The sequence below is a fragment of the Egretta garzetta genome, unplaced genomic scaffold, assembly GCF_000687185.1.
Source record: "Egretta garzetta isolate BGI_Z169 unplaced genomic scaffold, ASM68718v1 scaffold1151, whole genome shotgun sequence".
Taxonomy (NCBI): domain Eukaryota; kingdom Metazoa; phylum Chordata; class Aves; order Pelecaniformes; family Ardeidae; genus Egretta; species Egretta garzetta.
The window spans coordinates 46,069-48,431 of record NW_009258639.1 but is presented as its reverse complement, the minus strand read 5'-3'; positions in this window follow the sequence as shown (position 1 = coordinate 48,431).

Genomic DNA, 2,363 nt, shown 5'->3' with positions numbered 1-2,363 from the left:
GGGCTCCGGTGTGGCGGTAACCCCTCGGGACTGAGCCCGCCCGTGGTGCCAGGCCAGCGGCTCCCAGTCACTGCTCCTGGCTGTTCAACACCGTAAAAGACGGCGAGAAAATGAACTTTATGTGGAGTCGAGCATCTCTCAGAGCAGTGCCAGGCAGGGGCTGGGCATGGAAACGTCAGCGCGGGTGCCGAGCGGGGCCCTGGGCAGATAAAGGGTGTCTTTGGGAGCTTCCAAAGATTTTTTTTTTTTTTTACACGAGCTATTTCCTACAACGTGCTGCAAGGGCTGTCGCCAGCGCCTGCACTTCAGGGCAAAGAGACGGTTCAATAAATAGGGAGAAAAAAAAAAAGCCTGAAGTGACCAAGATCAGCGTTTCTTTGCCCAAAAGTGTTCAGGCTTGCAGTGCTTGGCACTGTCTCAGTTCAAGGGGAAAGAGAAAAAAAAAAAAAATTTGCCAAGGAGCAGCAGCCTCCCCTCCCTGCCTCGCTCTGGTGCCCGTGCACAAGGCAGCAGCTCCCGCCCAAAGCAAATGCTTGTCACAAGGCCCCGGGCAGGCCCGGGGGGGGGCAAAATTTGGGGTCCGGAGCTGGCCAGGGCTCCAGCCAGGTGCCCCCGCAGCCCTGGGAGGGGCAACTAAAACCCAGGCATGCGCCCAGGGACGGCAGTGATCCCATGGAGGAAAATCTTTGTGAGGCCAAGCTGGGAGCCCCCCAGTCTGTGCCTGTGCGAGCCCCAGCACCTCTGGCCGCATTGCCCTGTGTGGATGGCTCCAGTCTGGAGCGAGGAATTCTGGAGGGAGCGGGGCTGAGCAAATCCCAGGATCCCCCCCTTCCCGGCCCTGCCCCGAGGGGCTGTGGGGAATTAAACCCGAGCCCAGGCAGACCTGGCACAAGTGATGGTGTTTAAGCATGAACACAGCCAGGAAGCTGAGGAGGGTGAGGGGGTGGAGGGACACCCCCCCCCGCCCCACCACCAAAATACAGCGAAATAAAGGCACGGGAGGCGGCCGGCTGGGTCGCTGCATGCATTCTCCTTTATTGTTAGCACAGCACACACCGGCCTCTTGGCACTTACGTTTCTGTATTTGTTTTAAAAAGAAAAGAAAAAAAAAAAAAGAAAACCAAAAAACCAAACTGCACAGGGGGGAGGCACCACGCTGCCCCCAGCTGTGACCCCAAGTCGGTCACTGGGTGGTTTTAGATTTTTTTATTTCCCACCACCCCCACCTTTTATCTTCTGTGAAGTGCGATCGCTTCCGAAACGGACCAATAAATTTAAAAAAAAAAAATAAAAATCCTGTTTTAAACCAACTGCCTGGGGCTTTGGGAATGTGCCGGTCACACCCCTGCTGGCTGCAGGCGGCGGGGGGGGCGCTTTCTGGGAGGGTTTGGTTTTTTATTTTTCTTTCTTTTTTTCTCAGTTTTGTTTGAAAAGGACAGGATTTCTCTCTCTCTCTTTTTTTTTTTTAATACACTACAGTTCAGTGCAATGGGTACAACTACAGTGCAGGTCATGAACTATACAAAAGTCATCCTAACCCTGTACAAGCTTTTTTTTTTTCCTTATGTCGCTCTAGAAACTACACCGTCGCCTCTGTACCTGGGTGTGTACATGACACAACGTGAATATACGCCGAGAATATTTACAGTACGTCGCTTGTCGAATCAGGAACGCTATAACTTAAACATCTACTATTAACATCCATTGAACAAAAATATATATAATATAAATATCTTCCAGTCTATACACAGAGCGGGAAGCGGATGCATCCGCCTGACGATGGATTTTGGTGGGTCCGGGGCTGGGTGGGTTGTGGTGGCGGGCGGCTGCCGGCTGGCTCGGCCGGCGCTTCAGCATCCGGCAAATATTGCCGAGATTAAATCGGGGGGGGGAGAAAAAAAAAAAAAACAAAACCAAAAAAAAAAAGAGGAAAATAAAATAAAAGACACACTTCCCAATTCCGGCAGAGGAGGGCGACGCCCCGCACCCCGCTGCGGGATATTGACCTTTCCAGCCGCTCCCCCCGGGCAGGGAAATCCCCAGCCACGAACTGGGGGCTTGAAATCAATTCAACTGCTTTAAAAAAGAACTCATTTCAGACCACCAAACAGTGGGTGGGTTTGGGTTTAGTCGATTTACGTGATTTCTCTAGGATTAGAAGGTTAAAAACCAAAAAAACCCCCAACATTTCCAGCTTTAAAAACTTCCGCTACGTGATTTCTCGTTAAAATATCCTATCGCGTCGTTAAAAAAAGGGAGCCGCCCTCCCACTGGCGGAGGCTGCGGGGTTGGCTTTGAAATCCTGGACGCGAAACCAGCTAAAAAAAAATAAAATAAATCCCAAAACTGTTTCTAGCAGAAAA